Source organism: Pleurodeles waltl, chromosome 5 (assembly GCF_031143425.1).
Source record: "Pleurodeles waltl isolate 20211129_DDA chromosome 5, aPleWal1.hap1.20221129, whole genome shotgun sequence".
Lineage (NCBI taxonomy): Eukaryota > Metazoa > Chordata > Amphibia > Caudata > Salamandridae > Pleurodeles > Pleurodeles waltl.
In genome coordinates, this window is record NC_090444.1 from 17421757 (window position 1) to 17448221 (window position 26465).

At 46.0% G+C, this 26465-nt stretch overlaps 1 protein-coding gene across 2 annotated transcripts in view; it reads right to left on the minus strand.

Moving 5' to 3' along the window:
* Positions 1 to 25670, minus strand: part of LOC138295296 (zinc finger protein 850-like) — a 63509-nt gene extending 37839 nt beyond the window's left edge. The window contains exon 1 of one of the 2 annotated variants that reach the window (XM_069233502.1): positions 25505 to 25670. The gene's annotated coding sequence lies outside the window, so the exon portion shown is untranslated. The remainder of the gene's footprint in view (positions 1 to 25504) is intronic. The other variant, XM_069233503.1, reaches the window with a different exon arrangement.
* Positions 25671 to 26465: the final 795 nt, after the last annotated feature.

Genomic DNA, 26465 nt, shown 5'->3' on the forward strand with positions numbered 1-26465 from the left:
GCTGGAGCAGGATCTTTGGAAGGCAGGAGACAGGCCGGTGAGTTTCTGGGGCCAAGGCAGTTGTCGTCTTCTGGTCTTCCGCTGCAGGGGTTTTCAGCTGGGCAGTCCTTCTTCTTGTAGTTGCAGGAATCTAATTTTCTAGGGTTCAGGGTAGCCCTTAAATACTAAATTTAAGGGCGTGTTTAGGTCTGGGGGGTTAGTAGCCAATGGCTACTAGCCCTGAGGGTGGGTACACCCTCTTTGTGCCTCCTCCCAAGGGGAGGGGGTCACAATCCTAACCCTATTGGGGGAATCCTCCATCTGCAAGATGGAGGATTTCTAAAAGAGAGTCACCTCAGCTCAGGACACCTTAGGGGCTGTCCTGACTGGCCAGTGACTCCTCCTTGTTGCTTTCTTTGTTCCCTCCAGCCTTGCCGCCAAAAGTGGGGGCCGTGGCCGGAGGGGGCGGGCAACTCCACTAAGCTGGAGTGCCCTGCTGGGCTGTGACAAAGGGGGGAGCCTTTGAGGCTCACCGCCAGGTGTCACAGTTCCTGCCTGGGGGAGGTGTTAGCATCTCCACCCAGTGCAGGCTTTGTTACTGGCCTCAGGGTGACAAAGGCACTCTCCCCATGGGTCCAGCAACATGTCTCTAGTGTGGCAGGCTGCTGGGACCAGTCAGCCTACACAGATAGTTGGTTAAGTTTCAGGGGGCACCTCTAAGGTGCCCTCTGTGGTGTATTTTACAATAAAATGTACACTGGCATCAGTGTGCATTTATTGTGCTGAGAAGTTTGATACCAAACTTCCCAGTTTTCAGTGTAGCCATTATGGTGCTGTGGAGTTCGTGTTTGACAGACTCCCAGACCATATACTCTTATGGCTACCCTGCACTTACAATGTCTAAGGTTTTGTTTAGACACTGTAGGGGTACCATGCTCATGCACTGGTACCCTCACCTATGGTATAGTGCACCCTGCCTTAGGGCTGTAAGGCCTGCTAGAGGGGTGTCTTACCTATACTGCATAGGCAGTGAGAGGCTGGCATGGCACCCTGAGGGGAGTGCCATGTCGACTTACTCATTTTGTTCTCACTAGCACACACAGGCTTGTAAGCAGTGTGTCTGTGCTGAGTGAGGGGTCTCTAGGGTGGCATAAGACATGCTGCAGCCCTTAGAGACCTTCCTTGGCATCAGGGCCCTTGGTACTAGAAGTACCAGTTACAAGGGACTTATCTGAATGCCAGGGTGTGCCAATTGTGGATACAATGGTACATTTTAGGTGAAGGAACACTGGTGCTGGGGCCTGGTTAGCAGGGTCCCAGCACTCTTCTCAGTCAAGTCAGCATCAGTATCAGGCAAAAAGTGGGGGGTAACTGCAACAGGGAGCCATTTCTTTACATTGTGGTTTCCCTCTTAGCCAGCTTCTCTTCTTCAAAGGAGTCTGTGTTTCCTTCCCTGCATGCTTTGCTTCCTTTTTTAACACAATGGCTATTTTTCCATTCACTCTAATGTGGCATTTCCCAATTCAATTAGGTGTCTTTGGAACTTACTGCGTGTCACTTCCTGTTTGCCCGTATATAAGCTCAGTTAGTCTTCAGTTCTTTGCGTTTCTGGTGGTGCTCCTGTATCTGGAGATTTTTTGGACTTCTCCTGTTTTTTCTTGTCTACAGTTTTTGCTGTTTCCAGTTCATATTACGCTTCTCTTTTTTCTTACCTCTTTTTCAGGAGTTCCTCGCTTCTGAGGTTTTCCCCAGGATTGGGTTTTTTCCCCTAGGACTCCTTTGGAGGTCACGGTCAGCCTGGTGTTACTCTATCAGCAGCACCGTGGCTACTGGAAAGGGTCACCCTTACCTTGGTCAGTCCAGAACCAGCAAGAGACCAGGTGGTGCTTCAAGATTGACAGATAGCCGCGGTAAGAAGCATTCAGATCATGACAATGCATGCAGCAAACTTTAGTCTACTTAATAAAAGAAAAGAGGTTTTTTTGTACTGCGGAAATGCTGAGCGCACATATTTGAAGGTGCAATCATATGAGAGAATTAAGAAAAAGGCGACTCTGTAAACTATTTGCCTAGGATCACACAATTTGAGACCCGATTACAAGTCAAGTACATTACAGTTAGATCGAGTAGATTATTTAAGTTACTCGACCTGCAGGGATAGGAAAATGTTTATGGTTTTCCGAGCCCTGGTTTGAGCTGTTTTATAGAAGAAAGGCACACACTTATTTGTTCAGTATGGATAGACAAAAAAGCAGACAGAGTGAACCTTCAAAAAGATTTAGATAAGGTTACAGAATTGGAAGAAAAGAAGAGTGATCAATAAGAAATGTTTGGACATTCACAAAGCTGCAAAAGAAACAGTAATAGAAGTAGGTGATGTGATGGAAGTAAGGAATCCTAGAATGAATCCAAAACAATCCAAATCCAAACTTATGTTGCCTATGAAGGTCATTAAGATGTTTAAGAATGCCGTTAAGACAGCAGATCACAGGATATGGAACCTAAACAGAACAGTCAAATTGCAAATAACTTCAAGGGTAGAAGGAAAAGGGAGTATACCGGACAAAAGCAATAGTATGATTGGTGATAGAAGTCTGAGGAGGATCATTAGGGGGTGCAAAAAAACAAGTTATTCACAAGATTATGTCTAACTGATTTTCTGTTTAAAAATATAATTTTATGTGCTTTGGTGTTTAAAAAAGCATGTCATTAGCATATAAAATAATTCAGATATACATTTGTTTTTTGTATGCAGAGGGAGAAGTGTGGTATCTTACCATTTACTGTGACCATTTACTATGTGTCATCATAGTCTAGAACCTGGGGCTTATGGCCAGCACCAGTCCCAGCAGGGTGAATCTAGGGTTCATCTTCATTCCCCGTTCGGGGGTCAGGAGGAAACCCAATAGACAGTGTTTAACTGATGCACCCAGGTGGACCCAAGTGGAGCCTCTGGAGTGCCTGCAATATCCTGCTCAGAACCCATGCAGCTTGCAACACTCCCAAGTCATATATAAGAACGTTGCCGGCTCCCCCCACATCTAGGGCTCACCGCCGGCCGTGTCACATCAATTCTATGTTGCCGCTGTGGTGTTAAGTATTTGCAAAGTAGATATTGAAATTGTGTATTTTTAAAGCGCGTATTGCTAGCCACCTCCTTAACCTGTGCGCATGTCGGTCCCCACTCACCCTCTGTGAGTGGCTCAGGTAAGTCACTAGTCCACATTTCACATACTCCTAACATGTCCATCTGATAGTCAGCTTTCAGGGCCTTATACAAACGAGAAATCAGGCCCCTCTAAGAGCCCAGGTCCAGCACCAGCTGGAGTGTGGGGTTTCCACTGCTTAAACAGGGAAGCCAATCCAGACCTCACTTACTGTGTGGGATATCTAGGCGTGTTGTAGGAATTGGCCGGGTCCTAGTTGGAATAGGTCCTCTGCCTCCGCAAATGTGAGAAACGTACTATTGAGGTACAGGTCGCCGGCAGTGGTACAGCCTCCCTCATACCATCATACCGTCGGATTCACAGCAGCCATGTAAGGGGCAGCTGCCTTGCTTACAGTACTCATTACATCACATAGGTGACTGCTTGCCCCCAGACCTTCACCACTTGGCGAATAATGAATGGGCAACTATCCCGGACTCCAGAGCCACGCATTAGGTATCCAGACAGGTCTGCGTGAGCTCAACAGGTTGCCAGCAATGCCTTCTGCTCATTAATGCCGTCTGCACTCCACTCCGCCACATTCTGCATCAAAGGGGTACATTCGGAGCTCAGGAATACCAAGTCCTCCAAGCTTGGTGTCTAGTTTCAGTATCTACATTTTCACCTTGCTGTTTTTACTGACCCACATCAGTGACACCATGTACTGCCATTTGATAAAGTTTGTTTTGACCAATGACTTTGTGTTTCACCACTGCGCATATTAGTTGCTCAATGTTCACCAGTAGCACATGGTATGTTTTGTTCAGTTGAGCCGCCTATGGGCTTTGACATGGCATTAGCCATTACTTTCTGTATTCAGTTTAGCCGCCTATGGGCTTTGACATTGCATTAGCCATTACATTCTGTATTCCGCCTATTGGCTTTGACATGCTGTATCCAGTCTAGCCGCCTATTGGCTTTGACATTGCATTCCTATTGGCTTTGACATGATATTCAGCTCCGCTGCCTATTGGCTTTGACATGATATCATACATTGCATTTTGTATTCAGCTCAGCTGCCTATGGGCTTTGACATGATATAAGACATTGCATTTTGTATTCAGCTTAGATGCTTATTGGCTTTGACATGACTCTAGACATTGCATTTGATATCTAGGTTAGCTGCCCATTGCCTTTAACGTGGAGTTAGACATTGCAGTTGAGAATCCAAGCTGTATTTTTCCAAGCTGTGTTTTTGCACCAGAGAACCAAGATGTTTTTCTCACAGTAGACTAGACATGATAAGAGAGAGTACATGGGTGTTGTTTTTCTCTCTGCTTGAGCTTGGGAACAGGAGTAGTCTTGGAGACCTGGCCAGTCTCCAAAAGGCTTGCTCAGTTTCCCAGGTCTGAGAGGAGGGGGCATACCTTTGTAACGAATGTAACAGGCTGCAGAGAGTCAGATTCGAATCTGCCGGACCTCGTGCTGGAGCTTGGCGCAGGCTGCCAGCAATCCCGTGTGGGTAGATGAATCTCTCTTTCTCGCGGCTGACAGGGGTCATCAGCTTGCAGACCTTAGAAAGATGAAGCTGTAGATAGTTCCCACACGGTGAAGTATTTGTTTTGCTTTGCATTCAATATCTTATAAATATAACCTGCTGTGTATATTGCAAACTGATATATTTTGTTTGATTAACGCGGACTTGAAAGCTACTAATTCGTCATTCATAAATATTGTGGTTGGGGAAGAATTAACAACAATAAAAGTCTTCTTTGACCTCACAAGTGCATTTCTAGTGTGTTATGTTAGTGCTTAGAAACTAGATAAGAGGAAAGCACTACAATTGGTACCTGGAGTCATGGGGTCGGTCATTAAGAGGTGATTAAGAAGGGGTTTGACGAGTTAGTAGATTTCTAAGTGCACACTTTAAAAGTGTAATTGTTTTTTGTTGTTTGGAGAATTACAGAAATTGTTTTGTTGTTTGGGGAATCACAGTAGCACGGCAGACCATGTCTGAGAATGCATGTATTGGTAAACTGCCTGATGGTGCTACGAAAAACTGTGAATTGTTTTCTGTTTGGGGAATTACAGAAGAAAATGCATGTGTAGCTAAAATGCCTGATGTAGAAAACGTGTCTTTTGGAAGTAATGATGACAGAAAGGTCTGGATACCTTTATCTGCTTACAGAGAAATGCAGGAAGTTGGAACATGAAAATAGGAATTTACGTGAGCAAATTAGCCAGGATACAATAATTCAAAATAAGACTGAAAGTTATAAAACTGCTGTTTTTGAAGAATCTTTCTTGTCCCATTCCAGTAATGAGGGGGTTAAGACAGCTCCGAGCTGCACTGAGTTTTCGTGTGAGCCAGGGTTTTTGGCAGACAAAATGCATTCCTTAACTGATAACACGGACGAGAGAGACCAGAATGTGATTTACGAGTTACCGTTGCAAAATGCACAAGTAAAACGAAGGATTTTAGAGCAAGACACCCCGAGTTTCATTCGCTTGTTTGATTTTTGGAAAAAGAATAGCCCTCATTTGAGTGAAATCCTAACACTTTTGTATATGGTCACTGTGAAAAATTATATGCAGTTGCGCGCTTGTGATTTGGCAAATGAAATAATGCAGACTTTAGGTTTCTGCGCAGTGCAAGAAAGAAATACTTATGTACATTTAAATCATGAACAAGGAAAGAAAATAGTGCCCCTAGCTACAATCATACAATGGATCTGGTACTTGCAAGACAGGGCTAGAGTACCACAGGTAAAAGAATTATCAATGAAGTTGAGTGCACCATTTGAATTCGTGTCCACTGAAGATAAAAAGCATGTTTGTTTTACTAATGATTCATTGACTGAAATGTTGCTTTCTGGCACAGTAGAAGGAACAGCGTTGTATAATGTGTGTCAGATTTTAAAGCAAGAGCTACGTGAGATGTGTCATTTTTATGCTGATTTTTGGTTCTTTGATAATGTTTTAGCCACATGGCTTGTACCTAACTGGTTCAATTACCTTGCAGATGTTAATGAGAAAAATGCAGAGAGAGAAGTGTACACCCAGAATTCTGCCTTAGTGGGGATGGCTAAGTGGGTGCCCCAGAAATGTGAACAGCTGAGAGAAAAAGCCACTTACAGGTGGGCAGAGATGAGAGAGATGCACATTCCCCTAGTTTTGATAAAAACTGTGCAGCACGCACAAAAGCAATCTGTCATGCAAGCAGTCACAGAGCAGTTGGGGAGAGGAAAGTTACCAGAACAGAAATGGCAAATTGATCAGGTTTTAGGGAGAGTGATTGCTGCAGATTACCAAAGAAAAATCGAAATTATGCTGATACCTAGAAAAGAATCTGATTCATTCAAACAAATTGGAGACAGAATGGCCCAAATTGACAAAAATGCAGTGAATGGAGGTTTGGTAAAGAAGGAGTCTGCCCCAGCCCTTCTGACAGTGCAAGAAAAGGGAAGCTGTGGCGCAGCAGATAAAAACCTCAGTGCTGATGTGTGGGCTGAAGCCCCAAGTGATCCTCCAGAACCTGCAGTGAATATAACAAAGGGCCCCAAAAACGTCCTGCTGATTATAAAACAGGGAAAGAAAGAGGAAGGGTGCAGTTTAAATGAAAAATGTTATTTGCAAGAAAAGTCATACTTGTTTCTTTTGCAGATCCTACCACGTTTCGCCACTGTCCCGGAGTATGCTGTGTGGTCCCCCTTCCGGTGTGTGCGTGTGGGGTCGGGGAAGGGACCGAATCCCCAACCTGAACCTGGCTGAGTAAAGTGCCAGCACCATGGATCCATTTTGCGCAAACGGCGCCTTCAGTTCAAGTTCAACTTGTTTGATTGCATTCTTCCACCGGAACTAAGCTGTGTGTTTTTTGTTTTTTCCCTTCTCGTATGGAACTCTGACTTTTGCTTATCTTCCAGCAAACCTTTCAGGTGGACCGTGCACCTTTACATGAGTAGAACTCATGCCACATCAAATTGCTAACACTGTTGAATTAGAGACTCATTCAGAGAAAAAAAAATTGCTCAGTCTTTTCTATGTAGATGTATCTGATGTGAAAGGTTATGAAATCAATGTGTTAATTCACTTCTATTGCTTTACAGGGATTGCTTTGATCATTGAAATTTGATTTGCTGATAATGTTTTTTTTTTTTTGTGCTGATGTTTTTTGTTTTTGGTTTGACACAAGAGATATGTGAAACAAAAATTCATTGGTCAAAGGGCGGAATGTACTGCCATTTGATAAAGTTTGTTTTGACCAATGACTTTGTGTTTCACCACTGCGCATATTAGTTGCTCAATGTTCACCAGTAGCACATGGTATGTTTTGTTCAGTTGAGCCGCCTATGGGCTTTGACATGGCATTAGCCATTACTTTCTGTATTCAGTTTAGCCGCCTATGGGCTTTGACATTGCATTAGCCATTACATTCTGTATTCCGCCTATTGGCTTTGACATGCTGTATCCAGTCTAGCCGCCTATTGGCTTTGACATTGCATTCCTATTGGCTTTGACATGATATTCAGCTCCGCTGCCTATTGGCTTTGACATGATATCATACATTGCATTTTGTATCCAGCTCAGCTGCCTATGGGCTTTGACATGATATAAGACATTGCATTTTGTATTCAGCTTAGATGCTTATTGGCTTTGACATGACACTAGACATTGCATTTGATATCTAGGTTAGCTGCCCATTGCCTTTAACGTGGAGTTAGACATTGCAGTTGAGAATCCAAGCTGTATTTTTCCAAGCTGTGTTTTTGCACCAGAGAACCAAGATGTTTTTCTCACAGTAGACTAGACATGATAAGAGAGAGTACATGGGTGTTGTTTTTCTCTCTGCTTGAGCTTGGGAACAGGAGTAGTCTTGGAGACCTGGCCAGTCTCCAAAAGGCTTGCTCAGTTTCCCAGGTCTGAGAGGAGGGGGCACACCTTTGTAACGAATGTAACAGGCTGCAGAGAGTCAGATTCGAATCTGCCGGACCTCGTGCTGGAGCTTGGCGCAGGCTGCCAACAATCCCGTGTGGGTAGATGAATCTCTCTTTCTCGCGGCTGACAGGGGTCATCAGCTTGCAGACCTTAGAAAGATGAAGCTGTAGATAGTTCCCACACGGTGAAGTATTTGTTTTGCTTTGCATTCAATATCTTATAAATATAACCTGCTGTGTATATTGCAAACTGATATATTTTGTTTGATTAACGCGGACTTGAAAGCTACTAATTCGTCATTCATAAATATTGTGGTTGGGGAAGAATTAACAACAATAAAAGTCTTCTTTGACCTCACAAGTGCATTTCTAGTGTGTTATGTTAGTGCTTAGAAACTAGATAAGAGGAAAGCACTACACACCAGTAGGCTATTCAGTTTAGTGAAGGTGGCAGGAGATACTCTGCAGAGTGAGATTTGCAGCATGTAGAGGCAGCACGGTAGTAGTCCCATCCAACTGAGGGCCACTCAGCCCATCACAAAGGTAGCTGATGCCAATAGCTGATGGGCGCCTCCCTCCCCATATTTAGAATCGCAGTCCAGATATCAGGCTGAATTCTGTCATAATGCCAAACAGCGGCTGCACCAAATTCCCTGGGTGGGTAACAGAGGAGCATGTCATCGGCATACAGAGAAATCACGTGCGTACGTCCTCCCACTGTTATACTCCAGCTGGCCATGTCACGACACAATTGAATTGCCAATGGCCAAGGAGAAAAGGAGCGCCCCTGCCTCATGCTGCGTTCAATAGTGTACTGTTCAGAAACCACAGGCCCATTCCTAACCCGTGCCACTGGGTGCGCATGTAACAATTTCACCCATGACATGAATCCCTGTTGGGGGGTGGCCTGGAGCGACAAGATGGCAGATGGCTTTTAACAACCACTGTGCTGCAAGGCCCAATATCCGACAGTCATCACTGCTATTGGGCCCCAGTGGAACTCATAGCTGACGCAGAGTTAGTGCAGACAGGGAGAGGCTCCCATGAACCGGACCCTTCGCTTCGCATGCCGTGCTGGCCCAGTTTACACATCAGATAATGGTCCAGTGCTTGTGCAGCCCACCTCGTACCTGTAGGTGGCTGCAGGAGCATGCGCTTCCCACTTGGACTGAACCGGCACTCGAAGTGGGGGCCAGAGAGGCTGCAGGCAGTGCCCCCATTAGTTCCTGTCACCCTAGTTTCTGGTATGTGTGCTCCCGCTAGACTACACACGGAGGCGCAGTGCCATGTGGGCCAAAGAATGATAGACTGAACTGAAGGTGAAGCATGTAGCGGCAACAAACTGAGTAGCGCCTGGCCTGCAGCTAACTGAACTTCATCCTGTCACCAAAAGGTGCCCTGCACTGTTCATATCGAAATTGCCCTGGTCTGGCTCCCCACACACAGCGCTGGAAGACAAGGTTTTCAGAGAATCCATCCAAGAGGCTTTAACACATTTTCTAATTGAGAACTGGGGGACTGCAACATCGCACACCGTGGACTGGGAGGCCATAAAGCTGGTACTGTCGGGTCACTGCATCGGGCCATCAGTGGGGGTTAGGGCAGAAGTACCTGGCAATCTCCTTCACACTGAAAGTAAGCTCAGACAACTGGAAGTTGATTCCCATACTGACCCGGTGAGAAGCCAACAGCTGACCAGGGCCACTGAGACACACGCTTGTTACATAGAGTAATTACGATGCCTGGATTTTAGAGCATACCAAGCCAAATTACATGCAGAAGTGAACAAATCAGGCTGACTGCTGATGTGGCTCCTGCGCAGCACTACTCCCAATTACCCTATTATAGCAATTAGGCGTACCCCTACAAACAGGCTTACAAATCAGAAGGACATACACAAAGCATTCACTACACACTACAGGACCTTAGACAGGACACAAAGTACACATACCTTCCTCCAAGAGACCACATCTACTGTATTAGAGCCCATGGTAAGGAAGGAACTCAATGTACTTGTCACGATTCAGGAAATACGTGGCGCAATCAGAGATGCAGCCACTTGTAAAATCCCAGGGCTTGATGGGTTCCCCACAGAATTCTATAAGGCCTATGTGTCCTATCTGGCTCCCACCCTTCTTGAACTTTTCCAGCTTGCCCTAGAAGAAGCCTCCCCCCCAATATGGGAGTCCCTGTTGATCTCACTCCCTAAACCTAGAAAAGATCAGTTGGAATTAACCTCCTACCACCCACTTACTATGCTCAGTCAGATTACAAAATACTAAGCAAAATTATAGCCTCCCGCATCCTGGAGCAGATGCCCACACCGGTCTACACAGACCAGAATGGCTGTATTCCTGGCAGGTCTACCACCCTTAACATCCGGCGGTTACACAGGATTATTGATCTTCCTCTATCAATGGCCATATGCTGCTTGCATGGTGTTAAATTTGGAAAAGCGTTCAAAACACTAGATAGGGAATATATGTTTTCCAACTTCACCACCCTGGGGATCACTGGGCACCCGCAAAGCCTCATATGTCTTCTATATGTAGACCCCACAGCCCAGGTGAAGATTGGACAATGCATTTCCCTACCTTTTTCAGTGCAGGGGGGGGCACATGAGGGTTGTCCCTTATTGCCAAACTTCTTCACCCTGTCGACAACACACCAGAAAGTAGGGGATACCACTGGGCGGCGCAGTGCACGTGGTATCCTTGTACACCCATGATATACTAATTTATATATGTGACGTAAGACAGAGCATAGATAATATAACAGCTATCCTATCAGAATGTCAAGCAGCTGCAGAGCTGGGAGTCATTAGGACTATATCTATATCTTAGGCAGGTCATCCCCCAACTTTCTGCCTGCCTCCTCCACTTTTCTGACACTGTTTTTGCTGGTTTTAGTACTCTGCGCACTTAACAACTGCTAACCAGTGCTAAAGTGCATATGCTCTCTCCCTTAAACATGGTAACATTGGTTTACCCCCACTGGCATATTTGATTTACTTATACGTCCCTAGTAAAGTGAACTACATGTGCCCAGGGCCTGTAAATTAAATGCTACTAGTGGGCCTGCAGCACTGATTGTGCCACCCACATAAGTAGCCTCTTAACCATGTCTCAGGCCTGCCATTGCAAGGCCTGTGGGTGCAGTTTCACTGCCACTTCGACTTAGCATTTAAAAGTACTTGCCATGCCTTAAACTCCCCTTTTTCTACATATAAGTCACCCCAAGGTAGGCCCTAGGTAACCCATGGGGCAGGGTGCTATGTAGGTAAAAGGCAGGACATGTACCTATGTGTTTTATATGTCCTGGTAGTGAAAAACTCTTACATTTGTTTTCCATTACTGTTGGTCCTGCTCCTTTCATAGGCTAGTATTAAGACTGCCCTCATATATTTTTTGAGTGGTAGGTTCTGATCAGAAACGGGTAACCAGATCATACTTAGGTTGGCCAGAATGGTAATAGAAAATCCTGCTTTTTGGTGAGGTTGGATTTAATATTACTATTTTAGAAATGCCACTTTTAGAAAGTGAGCGTTCGATGGCATATGTTGCTGCAGATACACATGTTTGGCACAGTCCGCTGCCTGGTGTTGGGCTCGGAGTATTACAAGTTGTTTTTCTTCGAAGAAGTCTTTTTGGTCACAGGACCGAAGGACTCCTCCCTCTTCGGCTCCATTGCGCATGGGCGTCGACTCCATCTTAGATTGTTTTTTTCCGCTGTCGGGTTCGGACGTATTCCTTTTCGCTCCGTGTTTCGGTTCGGAAAGTTAGTCAGAATCTCGGAAGAAAGCGTCGGTATTGTTCCATTCGGTATCGGGATAGTTAGGTACATCGACACCGATCATCGGAAGACTTTGAGGCAGTTTCGATCCCCCATCGGGGCCTGGTCGGCCCGACCGCGTGCGACATCGAAGCCGATGGAACGGACCCCGTTTCGTTTCTGCCCAAAATGTCACAGTAAGTATCCTTATACAGATCAGCACTTGGTCTGTAACTTGTGCTTGTCCCCCGAGCACAAGGAGGATACCTGTGAAGCCTGTCGAGCCTTCCGGTCCAGAAAAACACTCCGGGACCGAAGAGCCAGGCGTCACCAAATGGCGTCCACGTCGACAAAACAACGTTTCGACGACGAAGAGGAAACATTCTCGGTTCCGGAATCAGAATCCGGAGACTCCGACGTCGAACAACAGCAACAAACTGTGAGTAAGACGCCGAAAAGTAAATCCATCGACAAACCGAAAGCCCAGGGGACGCCACTGCCAACAGGCCATGGCTCGACCCATAAATCAGGCGACCCGTCGAAGGGGCCGAAAAAGGGCACGCCCATAGCGAAGACACCCGACTCCGGTCGAGGGACCGCCATGGAGCAACCTCGGAGCCGAGAAAGCGGCTCCGAGAGACAAAAACAAGATATCGGCACCGAAAAACATCGGCACCGAGAATCCATGCCGAAAGGAACAAAAATTCTGTCGGTGACGAAAACCGAAAAAAGATTCTCTCTCGGCGCCGAAAAATACCACACCTTCATCCTACTCAGAGGAACAAGGACTAAGTGGCCAAATGCACAAATTTGGACAAGAGCTCCAAAGTGTAGAATCGGACTACACACAAAAGAGACTGTGCATCCAGCAAGATACAGGGAAGATATCAACCCTTCCCCCAATCATGAGGAAAAGAAGGATCGGACTTCCAAAGGATGACGCACAACCACAAGCCAAAGTGGTTAAAAAAGTCACGCCTCCGCCCTCTCCACCACAGGCATCGCCGGCACAAACACCGCCACAAATGCACTCACCAGCGCAAACTACCATAAGTCATGACGATCAGGATCAAGATGCTTGGGACCTGTATGACACCCCAGTGCCGGACAATGATCCCGAGTCATACCCCACAAAGCCGTCACCGCCAGAGGACAGTACCTCATACTCGCAACTGGTGGCTAGGGCTGCAGACTTCCACAATGTCCAACTGCATTCCGATCCTATAGAGGATGATTTTTTATTTAACACCCTCTCGGCTACACATAGCCAATATCAATGTCTCCCAATGCTACCAGGGATGTTACGGCACGCAAAACAAATTTTTGAGGAGCCCGTAAAATCAAGAGCCATCACCCCAAGGGTGGATAAGAAATACAAACCACCACCCACAGACCCAGTGTTTATTACTTCGCAGTTACCACCCGACTCTGTGGTAGTAGGGGCAGCTCGCAAAAGAGCAAATTCACATACATCTGGCGACGCCCCACCTCCGGACAAAGAAAGCCGAAAATTTGACGCCGCAGGGAAAAGAGTGGCATCACAGGCAGCCAACCAGTGGCGCATCGCAAATTCACAAGCGCTGCTGGCCAGATATGACCGCGCACACTGGGACGAGATGCAACTTCTCGTAGACCATCTTCCCCAGGAATACCAAAAAAGGGCGCAGCAAATAGTGGAAGAGGGACAAACGATCTCAAACAATCAAATCCGCTCTTCACTAGACGCAGCCGATACTGCAGCAAGAACAGTCAACACTGCTGTCACCATAAGGAGACACGCTTGGCTACGCACTTCAGGCTTCAAACCTGAAATCCAGCAGGCTGTCCTTAATATGCCCTTCAACGAGAAACAACTGTTTGGCTCTGAAGTGGATACAGCCATTGAAAAACTTAAAAAGGACACAGACACGGCCAAGGCCATGGGCGCACTCTACTCCCCGCAGAGCAGAGGCTCTTTCAGAAAAACTCCATTTAGAGGGGGGTTTCGTGGCCAACCCACAGACACCACCAGCCAACAATCAAGAACCACACCATATCAGGGTTCCTTCCAAAGGGGAGGTTTCAGGAGATATCGGGGGGGTCAATTCCCAAGGAGTAGGGGAAGATTCCAGACTCCAAAAACACCTCCACCTAAACAGTGACTTTCAAGTCACGCAACCCCTTCACTCAACACCAGTGGGGGGAAGACTAAGCCAATTCTACCAATCTTGGCAACAAATTACAACAGACAATTGGGTATTAGCAATAATCCAACATGGCTATTGCATAGAATTCCACAACTTCCCACCAAACATCCCCCCCAAAACACGCAAAATGTCACAACAACATTTAGAACTTTTAGGACTAGAAGTTCAAGCACTACTGCAAAAGGATGCAATAGAATTAGTACCAGTACAACAAAAAAACACAGGAGTTTACTCCCTGTACTTTCTAATTCCAAAAAGAGACGAAACATTGAAACCAATATTAGATCTCAGGACACTAAATACCTACATCATATCGGACCATTTTCACATGGTCACACTACAAGACATCATTCCACTGCTCAAACAGCAAGATTACATGACCACATTAGACCTAAAGGATGCGTACTTTCATATACCAATACACCCTTCTCACAGAAAGTACCTACGGTTCGTATTCAAAGGAATACATTACCAATTCAAGGTGTTGCCATTCGGAATAACAACTGCACCAAGAGTGTTCACAAAATGTCTAGCAGTGGTAGCAGCACACATCAGGAGACAACAGATACATGTGTTCCCTTACCTAGACGACTGGCTAATCAAAACCAACACAGTAAAAAAATGCGCAAACGACACCACTTTTGTCATACAAACCCTTCACAAACTGGGGTTTTCCATCAACTACACAAAATCACACCTAGAACCGTGTCAAACACAACAATATCTAGGAGCAACCATCAACACATCAAAAGGAATTGCCACTCCAAGTCCACAAAGAGTGCAGGCATTCCACAAGCTAATAAGTGCTATGTCTCCAAACCAAAAGATACAAGCAAGATTTGCGCTAAAACTTCTAGGCATGATGTCATCATGCATAGCCATTGTCCCAAACGCAAGACTACACATGCGACCCTTACAACAGTGTCTAGCATCACAATGGTCACAGGCACAGGGTCAACTTCAAAATCTGGTGTTGGTAGACCGCCAAACATACCTCTCGCTTCTATGGTGGAACAGCAAAAATTTAAACAAAGGGCGGACATTTCAGGACCCAGTGCCTCAATACGTTATAACAACAGATGCTTCCATGACAGGGTGGGGAGCACACCTCAATCACCACAGCATTCAAGGACAATGGGATATACACGAAACAAAATTTCATATCAATTACCTAGAACTGTTAGCAGTATTTCTAGCGTTAAAAGCCTTCCAACCCATAATAACACACAAATACATTCTTGTCAAAACAGACAACATGACAACAATGTATTATTTAAACAAACAAGGAGGAACACACTCAACACAATTGTGCCTCCTAACACAAATAATTTGGCAGTGGGCGATTCACAACAACATTCGCCTAATAGCACAATTTATTCCAGGAATACAAAACCAACTAGCAGACAACCTTTCGCGAGACCACCAACAAGTCCACGAATGGGAAATTCACCCCCAAGTTCTGAACAAGTACTTTCAAATTTGGGGAACACCCCAGATAGATTTGTTCGCAACAAGAGAAAACTCAAAATGCCAAAACTTCGCATCCAGGTACCCACACCGCGAATCACAAGGCAATGCTCTATGGATGAATTGGTCAGGGATATTTGCGTACGCTTTTCCCCCTCTCCCTCTCCTTCCATATCTAGTAAACAAGTTGAGTCAAAACCAACTCAAACTCATACTGATAGCACCCACATGGGCAAGACAACCTTGGTATACAACTCTACTAGACCTGTCACTAGTACCGCATGTCAAACTACCCAACAGGCCAGATCTGTTAACACAACACAAACAACAGATCAGGCATCCAAACCCAGCATCATTGAATCTGGCAATTTGGCTCCTGAAATCCTAGAATTCGGGCACTTGGACCTCACACAAGAATGCATGGAGGTCATAAAACAAGCTAGAAAACCTTCCACTAGACACTGCTATGCATCTAAGTGGAAAAGATTTGTTTACTACTGCCATGCCCATCAAATACAACCAGTACATGCCTCTACTAAAGACATAGTAGGATACTTACTACATTTGCAAAAAGCAAATCTCGCTTTTTCATCTATAAAAATACACCTCGCAGCAATATCTGCTTACCTACAAACTACTCATTCATCGTCTCTATTTAGAATACCAGTTATTAAAGCATTCATGGAAGGGCTAAAAAGAATTATACCACCAAGAACACCACCAGTTCCTTCATGGAATCTTAACATCGTCTTAACGAGACTCATGGGTCCCCCTTACGAAACCCATGCATTCCTGTGAAATGCAATATCTAACTTGGAAGGTCGCATTTCTCATTGCAATCACATCCCTCAGAAGAGTAAGTGAAATACAGGCATTTACCATACAAGAACCATTTATTCAAATACACAACAATAAAATAGTTCTAAGAACAAATCCAAAATTTCTGCCAAAAGTAATATCACCATTCCAATTAAATCAAACAGTAGAATTGCCAGTGTTCTTCCCACAACCAAATTCTGTGGCTGAAAGGGCACTACATACATTAGACATCAAAAGAGCACTAATGTATTACATTGACAGAACAAAGCTAATCAGGAAAACAAAACAACTGTTCATAGCTTTTCAAAAACCACACATAGGAAATCCAATCTCTAAACAAGGCATTGCTAGATGGATAGTCAGATGTATTCAAACATGCTATCTTAAAGCCAAAAGAGAATTGCCTATTACACCAAAGGCACACTCAACCAGAAAGAAAGGTGCTACAATGGCCTTTCTAGGAAACATTCCTATGAGCGAAATATGTAAGGCTGCAACCTGGTCTACGCCTCATACGTTTACTAAACACTACTGTGTAGACGTACTAAATGCACAACAAGCTACAGTGGGCCAAGCTGTACTAAGAACATTATTCCAGACTACTTCAACTCCTACAGGCTAAACCACCGCTTTTAGGGGAGGTAACTGCTTTACAGTCTGTGCCAAACATGTGTATCTGCAGCAACATATGCCATCGAACTGTAAATGTCACTTACCCAGTGTACATCTGTTCGTGGCATTAGTCGCTGCAGATTCACATGTACCCTCCCACCTCCCCGGGAAGCCTGTAGCCGTTTAGAAGTAGATCATAAATCTTAAACTTCTGTACATTTGTAAATAATTATTATAAACTCTTAACGTACATACATATTCACTCCATTGCATGGGCACTATTTATAGCAAACAACTCCATCCTCACCCTCTGCGGGGAAAACAATCTAAGATGGAGTCGACGCCCATGCGCAATGGAGCCGAAGAGGGAGGAGTCCTTCGGTCCCGTGACCAAAAAGACTTCTTCGAAGAAAAACAACTTGTAATACTCCGAGCCCAACACCAGGCAGCGGACTGTGCCAAACATGTGAATCTGCAGCGACTAATGCCACGAACAGATGTACACTGGGTAAGTGACATTTTCAATTTCTTTGCACTTAAAAACCATCTGTGCCTTACATCCTGTCTCCAATCAACGTCTGGGCTTGGCTGGTTGACAGCTCCCTTGTGGATTTCACCCAGGCAACCACAAACACAGGACACTCAGTCACACCTGCACTCATCTGCATATTGAATAGGTCTTCCTGGGCTGGAAGGTTGAAGGGTCCGACACTTACATTTCAAAGGCTAGTGGCCTGCCCTCACACAATGCCAAACCACCTACTGGGACCCTGACAGACAGAACTGTACTGAGAGGGGATCTTGAGCACTTCAAAACCACTCTTTAAAGTCTCCCCCACTTCAAAGGCATTTTGGGGTATATAAAAACTGGGTCTCTAACCCCACCAACTCAGACACTTCTGGATCTGAACCTGCAACCTCTCAAGAGGAACAGCCTGGCTTGCCAAAGGACTCATCTGGACTGCTTTGCTGAGAAGGACTGCTGCTCTACTGTTGTCCTGCTGCCCTGCTGGCCTTTGACTTTGTTGAAAATGACTCTGCCTTCCCCAAAAGTGCTCTCCAAGGGCCTGGATTGAGCTTACCTCATGTTTTCCCAAGTCTCTGGCCCAAAAAGACTTCAACTCTTCCAGGAACTCCTTGTGCACCGAAAATCGATGCACGGCCTGCCGGAAACAATGCACAGCCTGCCTTGCGACTGAGAAAACGGCGCACAGCCGAACTGGAACGATGCAGCCCGACTTCTCAAGTGGAAATTCGATGCAGTGCCTGCCTTGCAACAGAATCTTTGGCGCATCGCCTACGGGATCGATGCAACGCCCGTGCCTGCTTCCAGCATGTCAAGGATTTCCCTGCCTCATCCCTGGGCGTCAAAAAGATTCCCGCATTGCAGTGAGGAACCAAGACTGCGCACCAAAAAACTACGCAAGGCCCTTGCAGTGTGGAAAGAAACAAAGCAATGTCTTTGCCACGTTGGAGAATCGGACTCACGCCTTATTTTTCCACGCACCTCCTCCTCTGCAGTCTCTGTGCATGTTATTTTTGACGCAAACCAGGTACTTTGTGTAATCAAGAGACAACTGTTGATTTATGAGATTTAAGACTATTTTTCACAATTGCTAAAGTGATATTTCAACTTGTGCTTATTGAATCTTTATCGTTTTGGCCTTATTTTATTCAGATAAATATTATATATTTTTCTAATCACTGTGTTACTGTATGATTTATTGCCCAAATAATTTACACATTGCCTTCTGAGTTAAGCCTGGCTGCTCAGTGCCAAGCTACCAGAGAGTGGGCACAGGATAATTTGGATTGTGTGTGACTCACTTTGACTAGGATTGTGGTCCCTACTTGGACAAGGGTGTATACCTGTGCCAACTAGAGACCCAATTTCTAACACCCCTACATTCTAACTGTCCACCACAGCACTCCCTGATAGACCTGCACTGCTAGAACATTCCGATATTTAAGAATACATATCTACCATGACACCCAGGACCTTATCGTATCTTAATAGAGCCATTGCTTCCCTCTGCCCCCAGGTGGCCTTCTGTAGCGCGCTCCCGCTCATGGTACAGGGCAGAATTTCATTATCTAAAATATACTCCTGTGCCCATTATATTATTTCCATAATCTACCTGTACACATTCCCAGATCTGTCTTTAATAGGCTCCATGCAGCGTAGGGACACTTCATTTGGAACAAGGGCAGGCGCCGCGGGCACTATGCAAGCTACCAGTTGAAAGCCAGGGGGAGGGGGAGGGGGTATAGGGGGCCCCCATTTTCAAATCTATTTATCTGTCACCCCCAGCTTCCATGGCCTGCTCAATGGCAGACGGGTCACTTGCTGGAAGAAGTGAGACTCACCCCACTAACAATGCGCAACATGTGGTACACAAAACAATTCTCCTATACACCACACCACCCTAACACTCCACCACCCTAATAAAAATTGCACATGACAGTTATAAATGTGCACTCAGACTGATGCTCTCCACCCCACAGTATTTCCCTGAAATCAGACTTCCCGCTATAAGCCCGTTTCAAGCAATGTTAGGAGAGGTGGGTATCCAACATTGGGAAGCAGGGGGAATAAGTACTTTGGGAGCTCTATTTTATGACGGAGTTGTTGGAAAGTCATCTTTGTGCCCTGGTCACTCCAATTTTTGTTGCTGACTGGTGTGCTGATGGTAACTGACTCTGACTGTGCCCTGGGCTCTGTTAGCCAGACCCAGACCACTGCTAGGTTAAAACACACACATGTAGTAGAGTACACTAGGTATTATGGTACCCTTCCAATTGGCCTGACAGACCCTAGTATATAATAGAGCATGAAGATTAGATGCCCAGCAGAATTTCTGCACTTGCATGTGTGCACTGCTGTGGGATGTCTGTCCTTTTAAATGCAGACCTGCCTTGCAGCCTGTCTTTAAAAGTTAAATTCATACCATTTGCATGACAGGCCCTATACGTCCCCAGTAAATAATAGGGCAAGGGGGTGTCAACTACCTATAAGACCCTAGTAGATAAATGAAAAAGCCGGAAGAAATAAGAAAAGAAAACAGACAAAGGAAGACACACCCTGAGCAGCACGGCTGCTGGAACAAAGTTCAGTAGCAAGAAGGGCTCCCCATCAACTGATATAGAAGTGGGACTAGAGAAAAAGAAAAAAAAAAACACAAAATGTCCCTCATGACAAAAAAGCAGGTTCCTTAATAGGGAATCCCAAGCTCACAAATAGATAAAGATCTCAAGCCACAAGGATCGTAGACATTTATATATATCCAAAATCTAGATTTATTTAATCAAATATGTATTTTTAAATTCCATTATGGCATAGAAAACTCTATTGCCTAATGATGAATAATAACAATGTCCCTTAGGAAAAAGTCAATAAATGTAAAAACAATGAACACAACCACACCAATGCACTCATACAAAAATATTAAAAAAATACAACAGGGACAAAGCTAAACATAGATAGCGAAGGAAATACCAGCAGAAAAAGAAAAAAAAATTATATTCCCTGAAATGGACCCACCGGTCTCATAAATTAGGCTTCTACAACATTATAATTAACCAATATGTCTGGTTTTTGTAGTCCTCAGACTGCCATGTTTTGAAGTAGTCCTTTATTTTCCTCTGTTTTATTATTTATTCAATCAACACTTCTTGTATATCCATCTCATTCTTTTGTATGGGTCGTTCTACACATCCTTAAACAATAGGAGAAAAGTAGATAAATAGGCCATGAGGGTTAGAGGTCCAGCAGTATTGCTGACATGTGGGCACTGCTGGAGGTTTTCTGCCATTTTTAAATGCAGAGTGACTTTGAAGGCTGCATTTAAATGGAAATGGTGCCCCAATTCGACCTTGGTGCCAGGGCACTTTAAGAGTGAGAATCTACCTTATTTTTACATATTCTCCCCGAGGTGTCCCAGGGGTGGGTGGGATCATATACTTAAAAGCAGGGGCCTTACAAAAGCCCTAGTTTATTTCATTAGGCTATCATTGCAATGTTGTATTTTTTGTACTTATTATAGGGAAAAGTGTTAAAAAGTCATTCAAGGACTTAAAATATGTGCTTTGATATATCCAGCAATTTGACACTGGTGAATTTATCATAACGTGTATAGAAAATAAGTTAAGACTTATTTCTGTAAGCCAACATCCAGCCTCCTGAAGGTCCCCTCTGATTGGTCAGTGCTAACAGGATTAGCAGAGCTGCATTGATTAGGTGATTAGTCCAGGGGAGAGGCTATCTGGTGAAGGGCAGCTCTGCAGCTACACAGGAATGCCAGAGCAAGGGGAGGGGTAATAAAACATCAAGCCTCAAAGGATAGCACGACAGGCAGAGGGTGCCAGGTCACCTACCCCCACCCCTCACCAGATACCAGACTTAAGGAAGGAATTTGAAGATGTTAGGAGGAGGAGAGCTATGGAAATGAGCCACACTGGGGGTTGGTTTAGTCAACTCTGACTACTCTGCTGATATTTCAGCTATAATGGATTTCGGAAGAATGATGCTTCCTAGGACAGGAATATGTCACACTTTGGAGGAAGTGGTCTTGCATGGGTGTCACCCTGTATTCTGTTGGTCAGGGGTGCCTCCATTCCTGATGCCCAGGAGCTGGGGATAAATATGTGAGAGGTGCATAGCCTCTCAGATCTGCTGCCTGAAACTACAAGAGGAAGAAGGACTGCCCTGCTGGAATTAGGATTTGCACCCTTGGCCTGCACTGCTGAGTGAACTGCGCCTGCTGCACAATCTGGTACTACAACCCTTGGGACTGTGCCTTGCTTCAAGAAGGACTCAGGAGTGGACTCCCTGCAGCTACAGATTAACAGAGCTTCACCTGCATCATCTCCAGCAAGAGTCCCCAGCCTGGAGTGCATCCAGTGGATTTTTAAGGATTTGTCCGGTGTGTTGTGGGAACTGTGGTCCATCCTTCCAAGGGCCAGACAGAAGATTCCAGACCCTTGGATTTGCATTCTGGACCCTTTGAACCTGCAAGGAGGAAACACCTCCTGAAGTCTGGAAAAGATTGGAGAATTTTGGTACAGTGGCACTTTTTTTTCTAAGCACTAGAAAAATGTTTATTCTTTAAAAATTCATATCTCCGGTTCCCTACATTGGATTTTTGAGGTTTTGGTGTCTATTTACTCAGAAAAATATATGCTATTTTCGTAAACTGGTGTGGGATTTGTATTGTGTGTGGAGTCTCACTTATTTACTGTACTGTTTTTTTCTAATGCGTCACACTCTTGTCCCCTAAGTTAGGCCTGCCTGCTCGGTTACAGCTACTAAGGGTTGAGCAAGGGGCTAAATTATTGAGACATTTATTGACCCTATATTTGGTTAGTGGTGTATTACCAGATGAGTGGTAGGTGCATACTTACCACAACCAATAACCCACTTTCCAACTGGAGTGCTTCTATCCTTTAATCAACTGAAAGCAGACTGGGGCATACCAGCTGGGTGCTTCCTAATGCTTGCAGCTGAACTGTAGCACATCACGGACACAGAACTTGAACATCACCCCGTGATGCACACACTTCACATTATAGGCAGTGGGTGTTGCCTGACCACCTGGGTCACCCGAGCATTGGCGCACACCATCCGAGACCCCTTTGCTATCATATCTTTTGACCTGGGAGCAAGATATTGGTAGGGAATTCACAGATAAGAATAGGGAAAGAGTACTAACTTATCCCAAGAAAGTTTCACGAAATTCCAATACATTCAGCATAATGTACTGCAAAGGGCCCATCTTACGCCTGCGTCCTTGCACCAAATATGTGGTTCCTTCCCAGAATGCACTTAGATGCCGGAGCTCCACCTCAGGTTTGGCCTATACGTTTTGGGCCTGTCCAGAATTGGAGCGACTCTGGATGAATATTTCTGGTGCCATTACTGGGCTAACAGACCAGGAGGATATCTGCACCATAGAAAGTACCCTTCTTGGTCTTTTTAAATGCCCAAAATGAGCAAAGGTGACCAATTGTTTTATTGACATTGTCCTGTTAATTGGCAGCAGAACTATTGCCATGCACTGGAAAGTTCAGGCCTTCCCAGGCTTGCATTACTGGTGAGCAGCGCTATTAAAATGGGGAAAAGTAGAAACTGTAGCACTTAAACAGGAGGAGGCGCTGGACTGTGCAGAATACCAATTGCAGCTGACTGGGAAACGTTCATGCAAAACCTGCTACTATATAAAGAGGAGCTCCTGTCTTCTTCCCCTTTCCTCCTGCCATGGTCCCCCTACCATCAATATGCTCCTCTCGGCTGGTATCCCCTCGATTCCCCTCAAAGTGCTTTGATTCTCAGAACGGATGGAACACTAACTCGAACTGCCTCATAGACGAAGCTTACGGTTAAAAGGATCTATAGGAAGAAGGGGTATCTGTAGGGTAGGATAAAGTAACTGCAATGTTGATCATGATATGTATGATTTGTTGTATCCATACTGACTTCCTTCTTTTGTTACTGTTAACAGACTTAAATGATTCAAGGACTCCTGACGTATATATACATTATGTGTCCATACATCAACCTGTATGTCTAATGAACAGACTATACAGTGCACAGATCTGAATGTGTCACTGTCTCAGGCTTATCCTCTAAAAAAAACTAATAAAAATTGGTTTAAAAAAAAAAAAAAATCCAGGTCCTACACGTCCCAGACGTACTCCCATCTGAGGATATCTAAGGCCATTTCAATATCCAATGCCACTGCTACAGACAGTGTCAGAGTCAGCCACTGAGTGTAGCACATGGGACAGCCCCCGCAGATACATCTGTGTCCCTCTGATTGGCATAAATCCGCAGTGATCAGCGAGTACCAGATGAGTCACCACTCTGCTCACCCTTGTCGCTTGGCCAGGATCTTGGTGTTAACTTCCAACATAGGGAGGAACCTATAGAAACTCTGGTCCATTAGGTCTCTGCCCAGCTTGGGGAACATAATAATTTGGGCCTCCTGCATAGATGGGGGTAATTTGCTACTGGGTCAGAATTCCCAGTAGGGTTCCAGAAGGTAATATTCCACGGAGACTATTAGGCCTGGGGGCCTTACATCGAACCATGGACTGAATCACCTCCTGCAGCATCTCTAGCTGGAGTTTCTTATCTAGCCTCTACCTCTGGGCTTCTGTAAGGAGGGGTAGTTCCAGGTTATCAAGGTGGACTGAACATACAAAAAGGTGTACACTGTTCCAAATGAAAAGAATATAATAACTAGGGGAACATTAAAGTTCAGGAGCAAGAGCCCTCACACATCCAAGAGGATGTCATGCTTCATCATCGAGTAGCTCCTCGTCAGACCGGCACTGCAATGTCTGACGGGCTCCCCGTAAGGGGACTCTTTGCCGGACATCTTTTAGGTAGCAGCCGTAGTAGCGGACACTACAAGACCTGGTGTTGCGGTCAGGCGCTATGGCACCCTATTATGATTTTTCCGCTGGGCCAGCGGACGCACACAGCGTTTCCGCCCGCTGGCCAAGCGGAAAAGTCACATCAACATTGAAGCCGGTTCGTAATAAAGCCGGCGGCAATGTTGATGTGCAGCGGGGCAGCAGCAACCGTTGCACATTTCACTGCCCATAATTTGGGCGGTGAAATGCGCATTGGGGCTGTGCCTGGGGGCTCCTGCACTGCCCATGCCAAGTGCATGGGCAGTGCAAGGGCCCCCAGGGCACCCCGAGCCCCCCTTACCGCCAGTCTTTCCATGGCGGTGTTTACTGCCATGGACAGGCTGGCGGATGGGGACTCATAATCCTCAGGGCAGCGCTGCTTGCCACCTTGCGGTAGGCTATGAATATGACCGCCTGGCAGTAGGCTGGTGGTACCGGCAGTATGACTGCCGCAAATGGGCCACGGTCATAATGCGCCTGGTGGACACCGCCAGCCTGTTAACGGTACTACTGCAACGGCCGACGGGGCGGTCCGGGGCCACCGGGGTCGTAATGACCCCCTATGTGTTGAGCCGGTGTTCAGACTCGAACATGCCGCCCCCAGTTGTATAGTCAGCTGCTCTCCCCGTGATGTCACATCCGCTACCTGAGACGACAAAGGGATACCGAAGTTGCTGTGACCTTACACCTTCTCCCTAGAACGACAGATGGATACTGATGTTCCCCCCCGTGACGTCACATCCTCCCCCTAGAACGACAGGTGGCTGTTCCCGTGACGTCACATCCTCCCCCTAGAACGACAGATGGATACTGATGTTCCCCCCGTGACGTCACATCCTCCCCCTAGAACGACAGGTGGCTGTTCCCGTGACGTCACATCCTCCCCCTAGAACGACAGATGGATACTGATGTTCCCCCCGTGACGTCACATCCTCCCCCTAGAACGACAGGTGGCTGTTCCCGTGACGTCACATCCTCCCCCTAGAACGACAGGTGGATACTGATGTTCCCCCCCGTGACGTCACGTCCTCTCCCCGAAACGACATACTGATGTTCCCCTGACTTCACATCCTCCCTCTAGAACGACAGTTGGATACCGATGTCCTCATTCTAAGAGGCCTCTTCAGCCAGGCCCATGTGCTGCTCAGTGTACAAAAGTAACCCGCGGTGTCCTTACCGGGCCCTGACCCCGCGGCCTTGTGATGTCTGCGGCAGCAGAGGAGCCTCCAGGGGCCTCCGGGGAGCGTCCGTCCCGGGCCTGAGGTCACTTCAGCACGAGGTCGCTCTGAGCATGCGGACAGCAGCTGTTCCCCCTCTCGTGGTAGCAGTGTCTCTGGCTCTGAGCATGCGCACAGTAGCTCTTCCTGCAAAGTTTTACTGCCGTGTCTCTGAGTTTGAGCATGCGCAGATCCACTGTTGCGTTTCCACGTACACAAGGCTGCCTTGTGCGTGCGCAGATCGCCGGTTTGTGTTCCTTTTCTACGTGTACGACGTGTCCAGGGCGTTGTGCATGCGCAGATCAGCGACTCTTGCGGTGTCTCGGACTGTATGTACAGATCGCCTGTTTCTGCACTGTTTTTACCTGGTGTCTCGGGCTCTGAGCATGCGCACAGTAGCTGTTCCTGCACGTTTTACTGCGGAGTCTCTGATTCTGAGCGCGCGCAGATCCACTGTTGTTGTTCCATGCTGCCTTGCGCATGCGCAGATTGCCTGTTTGTGCTCTCGGTTTACGGTGACTCAGACCCTGAGCGTGCGCAGATCCGCTGTTCCTTTGCTACGTGTACCACGTGCCCAGGGCGTTGAGCATGCGCAGATCAGCTACTCTTGCGGTGTCTCCGGCTGTGAGTGTGCACAGATCGCCTCTTTCTGCTCTGTTTTTACCTCGTGTCTCGGGCTCTGAGCATGCGCAGATGCGCTTTTCCAAGCCGAACATTAGCTTCCATACTTACCCAAGACATGTGATGTGAAAGTTGGTGGAGCGGAAATTGAGAGTAGGTGCATCTTGTGGCAATTGGGTCCAGGGAGCGGGCTTCCCTGGTCAAAGAGGATAAAAAAATGTATAGCAGTCGCGTTAAGAAATTTTCAATTCTATTACGGACACGGAGGCGAGGATTATGCTTTTCTTTCCATGATTTACT